This window comes from Protopterus annectens, chromosome 1.part2 (assembly GCF_019279795.1).
Source record: "Protopterus annectens isolate FY-2018-M chromosome 1.part2, PAN1.0, whole genome shotgun sequence".
Lineage (NCBI taxonomy): Eukaryota > Metazoa > Chordata > Ceratodontiformes > Protopteridae > Protopterus > Protopterus annectens.
The window spans coordinates 1,246,876,968-1,246,895,981 of record NC_056727.1 but is presented as its reverse complement, the minus strand read 5'-3'; the positions used below and the strand labels follow the sequence as shown (position 1 = coordinate 1,246,895,981).

The following is a 19,014-nucleotide window of genomic DNA, read 5'->3' as shown; positions in this document are numbered from 1 at the left end:
TTGAACCTGGTTGACTTGAGACTGTCACCAAGGCTGTGGATGAGGGGAAGTCAGTCCATACAGCTTACCTTGACTTGGCCAAGGCTTTTGACACAATCCCCCACTCGTGCATCATCGAAAAGCTAACGCAACTTGGTGTAAATCCCTATCTCATCAGGTGGGTGGCCAACTGGTTCACCGATAGGACCCTCAGTCAAAATAGGCATCTCCACCTCTAGTATCAGACCTTGTCACTAGTGGAGTTCCCCAGGGATCTGTCCTGGGACCCCTACTGTTTGGCATCTACTTCTCAGAGGTTCAGGCAAAGGCAAAAGGCCTGTGGCTGACTCAAGTTTGCGGATGACTGTAAATTGGGTGCTTTCATTGACTCCCCAAAAGATGTTAACATACTCTGAGAGCCTCACAGCAATTAATGGCTGATGCCAAAGTCATGGCCTCAAGCTAAACGCAAAAAAATGTATCATATACCATTCGGCAAAAATATGACCCTTGCTGATTACCACATCAACAGCAATCCCTTAAGCACACAACCTGTGGTGAGAGACCTGGGCACTCAGGTTTATAAACTCACATTCGACCATCATGTAGCGGCAGTGGTCAGAAAAGACTTTTATTTGGTACATCTCATAAGTAAAGGGATTGCATCCAGAAAAAAAAGGTTATGACCTCTCTATGCTCCTCCCTCATTAGATATTTTATAAATTTGAGTATAAAGCCCCATTTGGTATGTACCTTTCCAAACATCTGCACCACCTGCAAATGCCACTTAAATATCTCACAAAGAGTATCCATGGCCTCCAACACCTGTCCTGTGTGGACAGGCTCAAATCACTATCACTCTACTTGGTCTCATACAGATTGCTCAGGTGTGGTCTGTACCTCGCCTACAAGTCTATCTCGAACCGCACCCTACTAGAGATGCTCCAGATCCACAAGTCTAACATCTCACGTGTTACCCTCTCAAAAGGCCTGAATCTAATGTGTGACTTCAACAAAACCTGCTGGAGAGACAGGCTCGTCTCTGAGGCTACCCTGTCTCTAGAATAGACTTCCCATACACGTCAAACAGAGCACCTCGCTGATCCTCTTCAAGCACAACCTTGAGTGGATTGGAAAACCTAGATTTGTCCCAGGGGTTCCACCTGTGTCCCTCATTGTAAGGGGTGACCGGTGCTGACTTTGGTTTCTTTTTGGGGATAAACTCTTGGCTAGGCTTGTAATTGCCTCAGGGCCATTAGCGTAGTAACCTCCTATGATCCTGTTTAGCCTGGCTGGAGACTGACCCACAAGTTGAGGCAGACGCAAGACAACATCACATATGAACGTTATATACTTAACGATAAAGTAAGATGGTTGTTTTCTGTCTGTCTCAGCAACTCCTCTCTCTGTCCCTCTAGCAAATTCCCTTTCATATTTGTTGGCTGTTACAGGACTTTGCTGGCCTGCCCTGAAGTTTTGCTTGTTGGACGTTTTTAGGTCTTTGCATTATGAATTTTAGATGGTGTACTTTGTTGGAGCAAACTCAGTAGATTAATGCAGAATGTTATGAGATTGAAGTTGTAGCTTTGGAGCCGGAGCCAAGAATCTGAAGTGCCAGCTTTGGATCCAGTTAGATTCAGTAACCCACTGGTTGAGATGGACAGTAGTCATCAACACAGATTTAAGCTTTATGGCAAGCACAGAACGCTCATTTAACAGACCTTTAAAGATGTACTGCCCAGGGATAACATCACAAATTCTCAAGTAAAGGATCATATTAATTGCTTTCTGCTGCGTGACATATAACTTTGATATAAAGTCCACATTCTGTAAGACTGTTTGGGATATTGGCGTCTCTGGATTATTTCTCGAGGTTAGAGCTTACTTTCAGCATTGTTTGAAACTTGAGTTTAAATAGAATGCTTTCCTAATGCATACTAAATCTTTCCTTTGCCAACTGTCATGTTTTGTGAAGTATTTTAATCTCTAAACAAAGTGGTGCTGTCTTAGACTCTGACCTTTCCTGTGATTAATTTGATTCGCTTACTAACTGAGCTTCTGGTTTATGGCCCTGCATGAAAAGAACGGCTTGACAGTGGCAGGTTTGGACAGCAAACTGGCTGTGGTAACTAGCCTAATAGAGTTCTAGCTGATTATAGCTGAAATGAATCAAATTACTCACTGTGAGGAAATACAGCTGTTGAACACAAACCTGTTTTGGAGGACATCTTTCCCTACAGATGTGATCCGCCAATGGGACGTATATTCCTAACTGAGAGATAAACACACCACAATAAGCACATTCGCACAGAAGTTAGTTTAAAAAAAAGTTGATTGCTGAGAAATCGCTTGTGCTTGATGGGTTTTAATCATCTAAGGAAAGCCTAGGGAGGTTCCTTCAGGATGCACCCCTGAAAGTTTGGGCATGCACTGCTCTGTTTGGAATTGGTTGGCTGCACTATTGTAGTACTTAGCCACCCTTGTAATACAATGGCAAGAGAGAAAAAAGTTTTCCTTAGTCAGCAGATGCAGTATTGATCTTTCTGCAGGATAAGTTTCTTTTGGGACATGTCAGCAACCTCTTTGCTTGCTGCAACTCTGTGACCATGGTTTGGGTCAGTCAGCAAGCCAGCTACTAAACAAATTAAAAGAGCAGATGGCTCCAGGGAAGTTTGTGGCATTCTGTTCTTCTAGCATGCAGGCCAAGCAAACACAAGCAATGATCCAGTTGGATGTAGGCCCAACTACAGAGTGAGGGAACAGCCTGGAAAAACTTCCCCATAAAACTGAGCTTTCAGCTTTTTGTATGTGGAAAGAACAGATTCCCTTACATTGGAACCCCCCCAGCAGGGTTATTCAGTTACTGGCTGGTGATAAGTGCATAGGAGGTTACAGTCTCCTGTCCTACTCTTGCACCTCTACTTCGATGTAGTTAAAGGACATGCAGAAGAATATAGCTGGGTACAGTGATTAGACCGTGAACAGTCACTTAAGTAAAGAAAAGCCAAACCCTTGGACAAGATGTGACTGTTGCTTTTGTAATACCAGGGAGAAATCCCTGCTCTAGCAGGTAAGTCCATGACAGGAATTAACTTGTTCTAGTATGTCTTATTTAAATTTGTCTTCCCGTGTTAGTTTATAGTAGGGAAGGGGTCTTGGTAGCCATCAGAAGAATACATTAAGTAGGATATGTTTCATTGGGTATAATCAGTGTTGTCCGCTTATGTGTGTGTGCAGTGGCTATCGGTGTAAGAGACTGAACTCCTAACTCAAAATAGAATGTATTTTGGATATTTGTATTGCATGATTAGCCATGTTTTGGTTAAGAAATTAAAAATTGAACAAAAAAAATTGTAAATGTTTACAGCCATGAATGGGCAATCCTATCAGAGTGGCAGATTTTTCTCCAAACAAGGTGTTGCTATTTTCTGGAGTCTTCAGTTGCAGTGGAATGTTTCATGCGTTACCAAGGGTAATGGAGGCTAGTAGAGGAGATGTAGAGTAAATATGGAGAGCTGTAAATTAATATGTAATGTATGTGATCCTAATAATGATGCTCCAGATTTTTTTTGCATTATTTAGTCAGTTTAATTTTGTTAGTAACAGTGGCATACCAGTATTGATGGGGGGGGGGGGTGTAAGGTTCATTGTGGTAGTAGATTATATTATAGATAGTCCAAAGGTGGAACATCCTATTAAGGTGCAGTATGTGTTGAATAAAGTCAAGAAAGCAGGCCTGCGCAGTGTAAGAAGAGTGTTTTATGGGGCTTACACCAAATACGCACACTTTTTCTCTAGTCTGGAATCGTGGTAGAATTATTGGTTAATCTCTCTAGAACTGGTATGCCAAATGTCCAAGTACTACCATTTGACTTGTCAGATCATGGGGTCAATTTCTCTAACTTTCCATTTTAATGCAGCAGCTAAGCAGTGGAAAGTTGAACCTCTTTGAAGAGAAATTTTTTTGTGGACTATATTAGAGGAGCTAGGAAAATGAATCCAAGTGAGCAACTTGACAGTTACGCACCCTGTGAGAATCATGTATATTGAAATTTGTGATGTAGTCTTCAGGCACAGCTAACTGTTAAGACTACTGGTGTCCTATCTGAAGGGAGTTATAAGCAGAGCTGCAGTTTTATTGGCTTAGATGTAAGAAAATCAAGTTTAAATACCAAACACTGTAAAGAAGTGCCTGTTAAAGAGCTAAGCTGTCTTTGCTACTTTGGGGTAGGCGGCAGAGTTGCATCTTTTCATGGTATTACTCCAGGTTTTGGGCATAGGGCAGTAAACTAGAAAAGTTCCTACTATTTAGGCTACAGTGGAGGCAGCAGAGGTCATGTATTCAAGCACTTAAGTTAATAACTTCTCCAGTGACGTAGAGGAAGAATTTAAGTATTTTTAATTCATAGATACTCCCATTACTCATATTAATCGTAGACCCAAGACAGTTCATTGCTGGTCACTTAAAATGTTTTATAGGTTCATAGGTTCATACTAGGCTATCTGCCCTAGGGCATTTATAAGCCTAGCCAGAGTGTGTTTGGCTTTCGCCACCCTTGCTATGCCCTTTTTCGAGGTTAGTATACTGTGCCTCTGTCTAACAGTGACACAGAAGTGATACCTGGGGTAAACCTACGATCTCCCATCCACTCATCAAAATTTAAAATTCCTCTTGAAGAGAGTCAATGAGGGACTCTGCCTAACCTGGACTGGGATTTTATTCCAGAGTGAAGGGAGCCTCTTTGTTATGAATCTGTCCCTCCAGCATGTCCTATTTATTTCAGTGCTGAGGTTCAAGTCTCTTGAGCGCGTAGCTCGATGGGATTTGGATTTTCTGAGGTGCAACATGTCCATTAATTCCGGGTGGGACATTGCTTTATACGTCAGGCACAGATCGCCTCTGAGCAGGCGGTATGCCACTGAGTAGAGCTGGAGTTTCTTTAACCGGGCAGCATATGGCATCTGTTTGAGCCCTTTGAACCTCTTGGTGAGGTACTTTTGGGGTCTTTCCAGTTGCTGCAGGTGTCTGGTAAGGTACATCCCAAAAGGGGTATTGTACTCAATTATGGGCCTGATGAGGGATGAGTAAAGAGGCACGATGACCTCCCCCCTGATCTAGATGTGAATCCCTTCATGATTAGGTGGGCTGTATAAAATGTTTTTCTAACCACTTTGGCCACGTGGTTGTCAAATGAAAGATTGCTATCAACTTGGGTCCCCAGGTCCCTAATTACTTCTTCTGTACTTAATGGATTACCACCTATGTGGTAATTTGTGGGCACTTTGTTTTTGCCAAAGGGGAAGACTATACACTTTTTGGCGTTTAGCTTGAGGCCATGGCTCTGGCACCAGTTGTCTGTTTCTATGAGGCCCTTTTGGAGGATGCTTGTGTCGGCTGGAGAGTCTATTATGGAGCCCAGTTTGCAGTCATCTGCAAACTTGGTCAGCCACAGTCCTTCCGTGTTGGCCAGTACCTCCGAGAAATATATACCGAACAAGAGAGGTCCCAGGACTGAGCCTTGTGATGCCACTTGTAACTGGTTTGGAGTCTGACATGGCTCCAGCAATTCTAACCATGTAGATGTCCTTCAAGGATGCATCTGCAGTCATCACATATGGGTTGTCCTGCCTCAGGCAGCCCTTAGGTCGGCCAGATTCCAAAGTCTGGGTCCGGCGTCGGCTGATGTCGCCCCTTCCCCGACGTCGGAGCACCTGGGGTATAAAAGCGTCAGCCGACACCATCTTCCTCAGTCTTTCTTGCCGCGTGGTGCCAGAAGCAGAAGCAGTTCGCAAGTGCCGGACGGCCAGCTCCTGTAATTCAGCAACCGAAGACGTCAAAAGCTAAGTACCCCGTTGGGGACTCTTTCTTGCCTCAGCCGATGTCAGATAAAGTTAATTGTTTAACTTGTGGGAAACAAATACCTCATAACCAGCTTGCAACCCATCTAGTGACATAGGGGTTTATATTTAAGCTGATGAGCTTATCTATAATGCCTGAGTGGGGTATTGTATCGAAGGCTTTTGCGAGGTCCAGGTAGGCTGTGTGGACCACCTTCCATCGTCTGTGGCCTCGGTGACTGTTTTAAAGAAATCAACCAGGTTTGAGGCAGGATCTGCCCTTAACAAAGCCGAACTGGGTAGGATCCAGTGTCTGTAGGTCCCCAATATCTTTATTTATGAGGTCCATGATGATCCTTTCCATAGCTTTGCAGACCAAGCTAGTCAGGCTTATGGGGCGATAGTTTCCAGGATCCGTTGAGGCACCACCTTTGTGGAGAGGGACCACTGTTGCTGTACGCCACTCTTGAGTACATATCCTGTAGTAAGGCTGAGATTGAAGAGTAGTTTTATGTTTGGGTTTAGCTCTTCTTGGAGTTCATGTAGGGCGCAGCCCGGGACACCGTCTGGTCCCATTGATGCTGTGTTTTTTGCTTTGGAGGGGGCAAGTCTTACCTGAGCATCTGATATGTCAGGGGGGGCACCACTCTGCTGGGATAGATATTTGCCCTTTTGGTGGGGAGGGGGTGAGAGAAGTTTGCGCTGAACCGGTCAGCTAGGATGTTGGCAGTGTCTGTGGGTTCGGTGTATTTTTTGTCATTTTGGACTAATTCTGAGTATATCTGGGAATTCCCACCCAGGTTCCTAACATAACTAAAGAAAGCCTTGTGATTATCCTTAGTATCCTGTGCAATTTTTCTCTCGAAGCTGGCCTTAGACGATTTTATGAGTGCCCCTAGTTTTTTGCTAATACTGATCAGAGATGCCTTCCCTTTTTGGGATTTTGCTCTATCATGTAATAGCTTCCTCCTTCTGTTGTATAGTTTATGGCTGGGGTCCACCAGACAGGACGTCTGCCTTTGGAGGATTGGGTCTTGGTTTTATTTGGGATTGCATGATCCATGCATTCCTGAAGGTGTTCATAGAATGCATTTATAAAGGATTCTGTGGTCTGGGCCTTATTTTCCACAGGCCCGGGGGCTTTGAAGGATTCCACCTCTGTTTTGAGGAGTGTGAAATTTGCTTTAGAGAAGTTTTTCACTGTGGTTTTCAGGGCAGGGGGTGGAGTCGGGATGTGAATATCCAGTGAGATTAGTTTATGGTCTGATCTTACCAGTGAGGGATACACTTCTGGTCTGGAGCATAGAGTCCCTATGTTGGTGATGATCAGGTCCAGTATGTTTTCCCCTCTTGTGGGAGTGGTAAGTTGTTCCATAGCATTTGAGTTTATAAATTCTAGGAACCTTTGGGCTAGGGTGCTGGAGCTAGAGTAATGCTCCCAGTCTATGTTTGGGTAGTTGAAGTCGCCCAATATAATGGTGTTTGGTGAGACCTTCATATTTTCCAGTGTTCTCAGGAAGGCCGAGTGGGGTTCCTGGGTTTGGGAGGGTGGTCTGTAGCAGGCTATAAACTGGAAGACAGTTTTACCCACTGTTAGTTGCACATGGATAGTCTCTGATGCTTCGTGCTGTGCCACCAACCTGGAAGTGTGGGTATCTTTGACTAATATTGATACTCTCCCTCCTTTTGTGGTTCGGTCCAAGTTTTAGGGCCGGAAAGCATGGTATGAGGTATAACCTGGTAGTGCTGGGGTGCTCTTGGGAGCCTTGAACCAGGTTTTTGTTGCTGCACAGATATCGATGCTCTCCATGCTAAGGAGAGTTTCGAGTGCGTGCATCTTGGGGTTTAGACTTCTGGCGTTGAGTAGCATTACTCTTAGTTTCTTATCCCTTGTGATACGTATGGAGCTGGGTTTTTTCTTTTGAGCCTTGCCTAAAAAAGGCACTATGGGGGTAGCAAGAGCCTTTGCCAATATCCTGTACACAATCTTAAATTACATTACGATGGTTACTAGTCACACAGAACTGGTATGGTGGAGTATTTTTATTCTGCAGGTCTGAGTGCAATGTCTTTTCTGTAATCACCCAGGTAATTATCCTTAGTCTTGGGAATATGCACCAGTTCAACCTTTGCGGAAGTTTCCGGCTGCTGTGGTACAGGCCTCCTTATTTATTGAGCTACCACAGTTAGTTGGATTATCTTGTCCTATGAATTTGGGAGTTTGCAGTGGTATCATAAATGACGTATGTAGTTTGTAGAGATTGTATGTTGCCTCTTTGGAAAAATCCAAAGAATTTGTCCCAGGGCTGTTTGAACAAACACTGGCTCTTTTATAAGATGTCATATTGATTTAGCTACTTTGAGGAATTTGTTTTCTGCAAGAAGTTCTAGTAGCATGGTGTTTAGACGTCATAAAGTTTGGCAGTTGTTGCTATAATTGCTTTAACCTAAACATGTATAATCACTTAGCTTGGTGAATGGTATATGATTTTAGTCATTAAGCTTATTGACATTAAATTTTTTTGATGTTTTTCATAGACTGTTACTAGGCTAATGGCCCTGGGGCCCTTACAAGCCTAGCCAAGAGTTTATCTCCAAAAAAGAAACCTCAGTCAGCCCCTGTCAATGAGGGACAAAGGTGGAACTCCTGGGACACATTTGTGGCTTCCTGTGCAGTCAAGATTGCGCTTGAAAGTCAGCGAGATACTCTGACATGCATGGGAAGTTTATTCTAGAGACAGGGGAGCCTCTGGGAGACAAACCTGTCTCTCAAGCAGAAAGTCACATATTAGATTTAGGCCTATTGAGCGGGTAATGTGTGAGGAGTTAGACTTACGAATATGGAGCATCGCTAGTAGGGCAGGGTCTGATATTGCCTTATAGGTGAGAGAGAGATCACCTCTGAGCAATCTGTAGGATACTGAGTAGAGTGATAGTGATTTGAGCCTGTCCACATAGGGCAGGCGTTGGAGGCTATGGATTCTCTTTGAGATATTTCTGTGGCCTTTCCAGTTAGTGCAGGTGTTTGGAGAGGTACATACCAAATGGAGCGTTATACTCCATTATAGGTCTAATGAGGGGAGGAGTACAGAGAGCTAATAACCTCCTTTTTTCTAGATGCAATCTCTTTACTTATGAGATGAACCAAATAGGCTTTTCTGACTACTGTCGCCACATGATGGTCAAATGTGATTGTCAACCTGAGTACCTAGGTCTCGCACCACAAGTTGTGTGCTTAGGGGATTGCCGTTGATGTGGTAATCAGCAGGGGCCATGTTTTTGGCATATGGTATGATAATATAATTTTTTGCGTTTAACTTAAGTCCATAACTTTGGTACCAGTTATTTGTAGCGGTGAGACCCTCTTGTAGTATGTTAACATTATTTGGAGAGTCAATGACAGCACCCAACTTGGTCGTCCACAAACATGGTCAACCGCATGCCCTTTGTCTTTGCCTGGATCTCTGAGAAGTAGATGCCAAACAATAGGGGTCCCAGGACAGATCCCTGGGGAACACCAGTAGTGACAGGTCTGCTGTCGGAGGTGGTGGTGCCTATTTTGACCTTGTGGGTCCTATCTGTGAGCCAGTTGGCCACCCATCTGATAAGATGGGAATTAACACCAATTTGTGTTAGCTTTTCGATGATGCCAGAGTGCGGGATTGTGTCAAATGCCTTGGCCAGGTTAGGGTAAGCTGTATGTACTGACTTTCCCTCATCCAGGGCTTTGGTGACCGTCTCAAAGAAGTCAGCTAGGTTTAGTAGGCAAGATCTGACCCTGACTAATCCGAATTGGGTGGGGTCAAGTGCTTAGAGATTGCCTGTGTCCTTGCTTGTGAGATCCATAATAATAATACACTCCATGGCTTTACAGATCAGTAGTCACTGCTGCCATGCTCCAAACCCAGGCCCCTGTCAACTGCAGCCTACTGCACTAACCCATTACATCACACAGGCCTTAATTACCCCTGCCACATTTTGAACCCAGGCCCCTGTCAACTACAGCCTATTGCACTAATCCACTAGGCCACATAAATCTTTTCCTTTGAAATTGTCATGTTGATCAGTGTCTGGTTGTATAATGTCTTGTTAAAAAAAAAATTGCCCATAGGAGTATATTGCTGGTTTATTCTTGTGGCATTTCCTAAAGAGTAGTTTTTTGTTACTCTGTAAACCCTTTTGGCACAAGTGCCTCTTAAAAGGTGTGACTTGGTTACACTGTCTGGTTAAGCAAATGGGGGATAAGGGATCAAACCTGCAAGTATTAGTACTTCATAGAGTTAATACTCTACACACTAAACTGCTAGTGGATTAAAGCTGTAAGCTGCCTTAGTCGTGTTTTTTCCACGACATGGCAACAGCCAGATGTTCTTCGTGTTTAACTGTTGCAGTCATCACATTTGGGTTTATCTGCTTGCAGTAGCCCTCAGTTGGCCTGGTTATCAAAGTCTTGGTTCCTGCGTCGGTTGCTGTCTCTTCTTCCATGATGTCAGGTAGTCAGGGGTATAAAGCATGCAGCCGACGCTATTACATCAGTCTTTCTTGCAGTGCCCGAATGAGAAGCAGTTCCCAAGTACCGGTCGGCCAACTCCTGAAATTGTCGTTTTCGAGTTTCAGAACCGAAGTCTTCAACTAAGCTAAGTATCCCGTTGGGGAAACTTTTTCTTGCTCTAAATCGATGTCAGTAAAAGTCAATAATTGTATTTCTTGTGGAAAGCAAATACCTCATAAAGATTTTCATTTGTACTGTATTCCTTGCCTAGGCCCTGACCGCAACGTACCTCGCTGTCAGTTTTGTGCCTTATTTAAACAGCGAACTATTCGTTGTCACTATATTTATGCTTCTAAATATTTTGGCACTCTGTTCAGTTACCCAGATATGGCTTCGGTAAGTCACCAGACTACCGACAGTCTGAAAAAAACGCAAAGATAGAGACAGACCGCACAGGTCCAAAGCTGCCGACGACGCTTCTCCTAAGCTAGTCACCAGTACGCTTGAAGTCAGTGAGGTGCTTTCACAGCCCCTGATACTTGCTACTTCAGATTCGTAGGCCTCTACTGAGACACATTCGGAGTCCTGTATGCCGTGAGATGCTTCGACTATGGAACCTGCGGATGTCTCTACCTTGGATGGGTCCGGAACAGTTGTGCAGGCACCGGCTTTTGAGGGTGTATTTAGGCCTACTGACTTGCATATTAAAACAACACCATCTTCTTCAAGGCCTAAAACTCGATCCATGCCTAGAAAACAGACGCCCAGACCGCATGGTCAAGCCTCTGTGCCTAAAAAACAAATGATAAGAATGGCTGAAGACCTTATTACTTTATTCAGGGGAAGCCAACCTTCCCCCTCTTAAGAGACCTGGGACTGAGTTTGCTTATGATTCTTCTGATCAGGATTCTGAAATTTCTGTTTCCTCTGATGACCAGGATGTACTCTTATCTACCTATGAGGATTCTGATGCAGAGGACTCTATTCCCTCTGCTTCCCATCCAGAGGATTTCTCTTTTGGTGAAACCTTGCATACTCTTAAGGAGCATTTTTGCTGAGAAAGCCAGGATTACTTTGACTCTAAAAAGAGGCTTCGGGATTTCTTACTCCTGCCCCAACACAGGCCTTTAGCTGTCCCCCCTGTAATGGATGTTGTTGATGCCTTTTTGGAATCTAGCTTGTCCCCTGACTCTCTACCTCCTGCTCCCAGATAACCAGATAGATATTACAGGGTTCCTGACTCTCACAAGTTCCTCCTTAAAAATCCTACTGCATGTCCTGAGACCATTTCACAGGGACCCAAGGGCATTAAAGCTATTACTGCCAAAAATCCTACCCCCTCTTGTATAGATTCCGGGGCGCTGGATAGATGGGGTAAGAAGGTATGCACTTCTGCAACCTTGGCCATTAGGGCCTTAAACTGCCAGTTTCATATGTTAAAGTATTTGCATATTATTGGACTGCTTAAACAGAAAATGATGATTCCTGATTGCTGAAAATAAAGATTTACAGGATTTAATGCATTCTGCTGAATAAGTTGGAAAACATACTTTGCAATGTGGTTTTGATTCACTAGAGGCATCTTGCAGGGCTGCTGTCACTTGGTCTGTGCTTAGACGGCATGCTTGGCTTAAAGAGCTAAATTACTGGATGCTCCCTTAAACCAAGACCGCCTATTTGGCAACAAAGCAGTAGTAGTACTTAAAAAGGAGGAAAAAGCTAAATCTATGCAAACTGTTAAAGATTTCCTGCAAGTACAGCCTCCTAGATTTAGTAGGCATTGGCCCTGTAAGAATTGGTCTTTTCCTACCTCTTCCAGGCCTTCAGTCCAAACCCAGAACCAGCAGAACACCCAGGCTTCAGTCCCAAGGTACTCACAAGACTAAGCATTGGGGGGCTCCCACTTCCAAAGCGGAGCGTAGTAAGACCCCCCCAATGGTAAACTGTCTCAGTGACTTAACTTTAAAACTTCCAAGCCCTGCACAACTGACTGCTCCTTTAGTGGGAAAGATTGCCCTGCAAGCAAAAAATTGGGAACTGTTTACCCAGGACAAATGTTTTTTAAATATAGTTTCCCAAGGATACAGATTCCACTTCCACACCTTACCAACCCCAAACGGTTGGCCAGATCTACCCCCAAATCAGTGGGCAGAGGCTCAAAAGCAAATTCTCTCAAGTATCAGGGCTATTCAAACTGTCCCAGAAGAGGAAAGAGGACAAGGTTTCAACTCGAGACTTTTCCTGGTGCCCAGAAAAGACAACTCCTGGTGTCCTATCCTGGATCTCTCTATCCTAAACACATTTTTGGTGATTCCAAAATTCAAGATGCTAACTCTTCACCAGGTTATTCCTTTGCTAGGCAAGGATGCCTGGTTGGCAACACTGGATTTAAAGGAAGCCTATCTGCGCATCCCAATCAGGGAATCTTGCAGAAGATACTTACGCTTCAAAGCAGGCTACATGCACCATCAGTTCTCTGCACTGCCCTTGGCTTATCTACTGCACCCAGGGTATTCACAAAGTGCCTAGCTCCAGTCGTTGCATTTTGCAGACAAAAAAATATTCAAATATACCCATACCTGGACGATTGTCTAATTCGGGCAGAAAGTCAGGACATACTATTGAATCATCTGGCATTTGTACAAAAATTGCTAACTTCTCTGGGGTACACCATAAACGAAACTAAATCACTTGTTGTACCCTGCCAACAAATTGTATTCCTGGGAGCAAGCTTGAACACAACTTCCCTGATGGCTTTCCTCACACCAGAGAAAAAATTAATTTGACAGCCTACTTCAAACTACTGGCCACAAAGGCGCAGCTATCTGCAAGGAAAGTACTGCAAGCCTTTGGGTTCATGGCCTCCTGCATTCTCCTAATTCCATATGCAAGATTGCATGTGAGGAAACTACAGTGGTATCTAAAAAGCCTATGGTGTCAACATTCTCAGGATCTAGAAGCAATGATTCCTATCATACCTTGCCTACAGATAGAGTACCTTTGGTGGGCAGAGGCCTGCCACCCAAAACAAGGGACTGCCATTCACTCTACCCCCTGCCACCCAAACCCTAACAGATGCATCAGACTATGCATGGGGGACTCACTTGGCAGGGAAGTGCATTCAGGGCAAGTGGAACCCAAGTCAAATGCACCTGCATATCAGTCAAAAAGAAATGTTAGCTGTACAGAATGCTCTGACAGGCTTCAAGGACCTCATTCTTCCAGGACAATTAATGGTAAAGACTGACAACACCACTGTTATGTGGTACATAAGCAGGGGAGGAACCCACTCATACTCTCTCTGCAGACTAGCCATGGCTCTGTGGAACACATCCTTGAGCAACCAAGTGCACCTACAGGCTCAGTTCCTGCCAGGAAAGCTAAATACACTGGCAGACGAACTAAGCAGAAATCTCATAGACCCACACAAGTGGAAACTGGAACCAAAGATATTCAACATGTTGAGAAACAAATGGGGGAGCCCAGCGATAGACCTGTTTGCCTCCCCCAGAACTACCAATTGGACAAATTCTGCACAAGGACTCAGCACAAACAAGCTTGGAAAGTGGATGCCCTGTCCTTCACCTGGAAAAACCTTTCAGTTTATGCCTTTCCACCAATGCCTCTCCTGTCCAAGGTACTACTAAATATCAAACAGGACAAGCCAAGGATGATACTGATTGCACCAGACTGGCCACACCAACACTGGTACCCCCTTTTGCCCTATGTCACTGCTGGCACCATGGCACATGGGTATCATACCCCTGCCCTGCTGTCCCAGCAGGAGGGCCAGATTCTGCACCCTCAGCTTCAAACCCTGAGCCTGGCAGTCTGGCTAATTACCTGATCTCTCCATTACCATCCCTCAGTAAGGAAGTGTTGGATGTCATTCTGGAGGCAAGGAGACCTAGTACTAGAAAATGTTATGTTGAAAAGTTTGTTTCTGGAACCAAACTTGTGGGATGGGCACAGCTGCGCCCAATTTACCTCAGATTCTTCAATACTTAAATGAGATGCTTCACAAGGGCCTTTCCTTTTCCTTCATCAAAATTCATGCCTCAGCCATTTCAGCTCATTACAACACAGAACCACCCTTCTCTCATCCACTGCTGAAGCAGCTCCTCAGAGGGGCCAAAAACTTAAGACCACCCAGGAGAGCCCCTACTCCAGCCCTGGGACTTTTTGTATTGGAAAAAACTCACTCTACTTCCTTTTGAGCCAGCTGCAAATGCAGAGTTGAAATTCCATTCTTGGAAAACAGTCTTCCTTTTAGCCATCACTTCAGGCTAGAAGGGTGTCTGAGTTACAGGCCCTTATGGCAGTGGAGCCTTTCATCATCTTTCATGCGAACAGGGTGTGCCTCAGGACCAATCCCTCCTTCATGTCCAAGGTGGTATCCAGCGTGGTTCTTAATCAGTCCATTCATTTGCCAACCTTCTTTTCTAATCCACAGAACAAAGGGGAACAGATACTGCACTCCTTAGATGTGCACAGACAACTTAGATTTTACTTGAACAGGACTAAACCTCAAAGGAAATCTGAACTGCTGCTGGCATTTTCTGCAGGGGCAGAGGGGAAGGCCATTTAAAAGCAAACCATTTCTAAATGGATAGGCCATTGTATTCATTTCTGCTGTAAGCACCATGGAAAACCTACCCCACAGGGGATAAGACCACATTCGGCCAAGGCTGCATCTACCTCTGCAGCCTTTCTCAGAGGTGTCCCTACCAGGGACATCCTAGAAGCTGCTACCTGGAGTTCTGTACATACCTTCACGAAGCATTACCAGTTGCCACTTTTCTCTAAAACCAGAGCTGGCTTTGCCACTGCAGTCTTGCAGGGCCTTATAGCTGGTCCTAATGCTATCTAATTTCCTCCTCGCATCCTTAGCCTTGGGAATCTACCCAAATGTGATGACTGCAACAGTGAAACACGAAGATAGTACAGTTGTGTACACGTACCATAAATGTAGATGTTCGAGTGTATTCACTGTTGCAGTCCTGGTTACCCTCCCTCCAGCCCCCTGACTTCTTTTGGCTATGCCTCTATTCTTGTTTACTATGCTTAAAGCTTTTTGGTGTATTTGCTTTTTTGTTGGAGGTGTAACCTTGTGTGTGTGAGTATATATCTGTCTATGTGTATATGTGTGTGTGTGTGTATGTATGTGTGTGTGTGTAATTGCTTCCCATTATGGGGGCACCTGACATGAAAACCTGATGTAATTGCATCGGCTGCATAATTTATACCCCTGACTACCTGACGTCATGGAAGATGAGACTGCAACCGACGCAGGACCCAAGACTGGTAATGAGACCAACTGAAGGCTACTGCAAGCAGGTAACCCAAATGTGTTGACTGTAACAATGAATACACTCAAACATCTACATTTATGGTAAGTATACACAACTGTACTGTTTTACTGCCTCAGCCTTCCACTGATTGTTCTTATGAAAAATGTTCTTGTGGTACATATTTTTAATTTCTATGCCTGCTACAGCCTGAGTTACAGGAAAGTCTGAAAACTCTTATTGCAGCATAAAGCTTCTATTTGATAGTGGGAGGTGTTGAAGGCTGTTGAAAGCAAAATTGTGTAGAGAATAAATTTGTTGGAGTTTAAGAAGTATTCCTCCCAGAACCTCCTTTTTGTACATTTCAGGTTGCACTAACCCTAGAGAAAAATGAACCCTCATTTTCTTCAGTCACTTTCAAGTCTTCAACTTTATATTATGTGCTGCCCTTATGTTATTTAAATAGTATTGGAATTATATGTAATGTACACGATGATTGTTTGTGCGGCTTATGTTGTTTTTGTGCTTACAGTTGGAATTCTTCTTTTTTTTCTTTCTCATATTAGAAAGTGGTAGGAAGCCTTAAGATTTGTTTGTCAATCATTTTAAGGGAGAGCATTTTAAAAGATTGCCAGGTCAGGACCATGATGCATTTGAAAGAATCCTTTTCTCCCAAAAAGTATTAGTTGCTGAGCAGTGGCCGGATCTGACTCTGAGGACGTAGTATGATGATTTTTCCTGTCTGACACAGTTGCATTATTGTGACAAAGCTTTATAAAATTTAAGGGTTAAAGGTCAAGTATCAAACTGTGTTGTCTTTTTATAGACTAATGTTAAGCTGAACTTTTTTAAATTGCTTTTATTCTGTTTGATACAGAAGCTGTTTTGAATTACTGCTGTCTGTACCAGAGAGTGAGTTACCTTCGGAGGTATGGCTCCAGTTTCAGCAGTCTATTCAGGTAAGTGGGTTTATAAGCTTGTATTAAACGCCTTTTACTTGGTTTGCCTGGATTCATCCTCTGCTTAACTCTGCTTTTTATTAGTGCTATTTTACAAAGCACTTTCCAATGCAGGTAGTATATCATTGTCATTACTTTCTAAACTGCATGCCCTGGTGAGAGTCATGATTTGTAGCAAGCTGAGCAGGGTATACCAGACTACCTTATTTCTCACAGCTGTATTTGAGTCATTTTTAGGATTCCAAGGCAAGTTAATAGGTGTAATTGCATTAACTTGTCCAGGGTCTACCCCAGGGCCTTCTTTCAATGGATGATGTCCAAGGTTGTCAAACCACCCCAACACAGGCTACTCATTGATTGCTGATCTCCTCACTGTATATGGCAGAGTGAGCTCAGCTGCCTCTTTTATCAACAGTCTGATTTGTTTGCTTCCAAAGCTCTTGGCCACAGGTGAAGATGAGGGAGACTAACATGAGCTGTAAATTAAGAACTTCATTGTGTGAGCTGGCTGTCAATTTGCAGTCACAGATGTTCATCGTGTTACCCTGCTGCAGTCATCACACTTGGGTTATCTTGTCGCCAGGCGGTCCCGCAGTCAGCCTGAATTCCAAAGTCTTGGTCCGGCGTCGGTTGCTGTCGCTTCTTCCCTGACGTCAGTGTGCCAGGGGTATATATGATGCATCTGACACCATTTTCTTCAGTCTTTCTTGCCGTGCGGTGCCCGAAGCGGAAGCAGTTCTCAAGTGCCGGTCGGCCGACTCCTGAGATTTTCGAAGTCGAATTTCAGATCCGAAGTCTTCAATAAAGCTAAGTACCCCGTTGGGGAAACTTTTCTTGCCTCAGACCGATGTCAGAAAAAGTTAACAATTGTATTTCTTGTGAGAAGCAAATACTTCATAAGGATTTTCATTCTTATTGTACACCTTGCCTAGGCCCGGACCACGTCACTGGTTGTCGCTTTTGTGCCAGGTTCAATAAGCGTACTATAAAACGACGCTTTGATTTCGCACGACACTAAGGTAGAAAATTTAACTATACCATGCCGTCGGAGCAACCGACTACCGGCGTGCACAAAAAATGCAAGGATAAGGACAGGCAGCCTAGACCCAAGCCAGACTCCGAGGCCTCGGCTGTGCCGGTCTCCGGTTCACTGGTTTTCAGTGAGGCGCCTATGCAGCCCTTGGCTACCGCAGAATTGGAACCCGAGACCGCTTCGAATCCTTTAGCGGAGAGTGCTAGGCAGACGCAGCCATTTTCGTTAGGCCCTACCGACGACATTGCAGAAAGAGATGGTGCTGCAGAAACACCTTCAGATTGCAGAAAGAGATGGTGCTGCAGAAACACCTTCGGTTTCTGAAGGTGTCTTCAGACTGACGCTCACTATAAAAACGTATCCTAAGCTTAAGACTCCTCTTAAACCTAAAAAGACTGCACTTCAGTCTCCAGTTCAAGGCCCCATGCCTAAGAAACAGATGCTTAAAATGGCTGAAGATTTGATCTCTTTAATCAGGGGTTCCCAACCCCCCCCCCCCACAAAAGGCCTAGACAAGAGGAAGGTTATGCCTCCTCTTATCAAGTGTCTATTTCCTCAGGCTCCTCTGAGGAACAAAATTACTCCTTTCCCCCTTATGAAGATTCTGATGCTGAGGATTCCATTTCTTCAGCTTCTCCCCCTGAAGACTACTCCTTTGGGGAAACTTTACACACTATGAGGGAACATTTTCACTGGGAAGGTCAGGACTACTCTGATTCAAAGAAAAGGCTCTGAGTTTTTTACTCCCCCAGCCACAGACCTCTTGCTATCCCCCCAGTTTTAGACATTGTTGATGATGTTTACTTAGAATCTAGTTTAAATCCAGATTCTCTGCCTCCTGCTCCAGCCAAACCAGACAGATATTATAGAGTGCCCGACTCCCACAAATTCCTTTACAAAAGCCCTGTTGCTGACCCAGAGACCATCTCCCAGGGTCCCAGAGGGGCTAAGGCTTCTATGGCAAAAAATCCTGTACCCTCTGAAAGGGATTCCAGAGCACTAGACAGGTGGGGGAAAAAGGTTTATACCTAAGCCACTCTAGCTATGAGAACACTAAATTGTCAATTTCACATGCTAAAATAAGCCACTCTAGCTATGAGAACACTAAATTGTCAATTTCACATGCTAAAATACCAACAATTTCTAATGTCTCAAATAAGACAAAAAATTAGCACACTCCCTCAGCAGTCTGAATTGAAGGAAATGCAGGATCTGTTGCATGCAGCTGAACAGGTGGGCAAACGTACTTTACAATGTGGGTTTGATTCCTTGGAAGCTTCCTGTAGAGCAGCTGTTACTGGGTCTGTTATACATAGGCATGCTTGGTTAAAGGAACAAAAACTCTGCCTGATCATGTTAAAGCAAAGCTTCTATAGATGCCCCCTTACAGCAGGATGTCCTATTTGGAGTTAAAGCAGAAAAAAA

At 44.1% G+C, this 19,014-nt stretch overlaps 2 protein-coding genes across 2 annotated transcripts in view; both read left to right on the top strand.

Annotated features, from left to right (window-relative positions):
* LOC122792326 (cell cycle control protein 50B-like) overlaps positions 1-19,014 on the top strand; it is a gene marked incomplete in the record, with an annotated part of 1,604,308 nt that overhangs the window by 801,779 nt on the left and 783,515 nt on the right.
* The window catches only part of RLF (RLF zinc finger), a 1,792,276-nt gene continuing 1,789,742 nt past the window's right edge, over positions 16,481-19,014 (top strand). Inside the window, exon 1 of the mRNA XM_044060121.1 lies at positions 16,481-16,556. The gene's annotated coding sequence lies outside the window, so the exon portion shown is untranslated. The remainder of the gene's footprint in view (positions 16,557-19,014) is intronic.